We start from the raw sequence: 571 nt of genomic DNA, 5'->3' as shown, positions 1-571 counted from the left end.
CCATCCGATTCCAAGGGCTCTGCAGCAGTTGACCCCACTGCAAGTGCACAAGCTCCACTGGCAAAACACCCAGACGAAAGGCAGCGTCGCCCTGTCCCGCTGGGAACACCCCCAGCACATCCCGCAGGGCTGCCCACCGTGCATCTCCAGGTCCGTGTCTGTGCGTCCTTCCTCCCCTCCCTGATGTAGAGGGTTGCCTGAGCTGCTGCTTTTCCTTCCCTCCTGCAACCCCCGGGAAGGGGCCGGACGGAGGGCCAGGCGAGCGAGGCTGGGGCACACAGCACCTTCCTCCTCCTCCCCCGCCCCCAGCCCCTCTGCTGCTGCCGGACCCAGCGAGCTGCTCGGCATGTTCAACCTGCGAAGCCACCTCGTTTGGTGACACCTCAGCTCTGCGAGGAGGGTCCTCCCCTGCCCCAAACAGCCCCATGCTGGTTTGGACCATCTTGGAGCTGATGGGCACCGCGAGGACAGGGGCACCACAAGGACGAACAACCAGCTCAGAGCTGTTTCCAGGCCGCCCCGGCGCTACGTGCCAAGCGCAGAGCCCCAGAGAGGGACCGAGGGGAGGACC

This window comes from Eurypyga helias, unplaced genomic scaffold (assembly GCF_000690775.1).
Source record: "Eurypyga helias isolate BGI_N326 unplaced genomic scaffold, ASM69077v1 scaffold35041, whole genome shotgun sequence".
NCBI lineage: Eukaryota > Metazoa > Chordata > Aves > Eurypygiformes > Eurypygidae > Eurypyga > Eurypyga helias.
Note: the sequence above shows the minus strand (reverse complement) of the source record.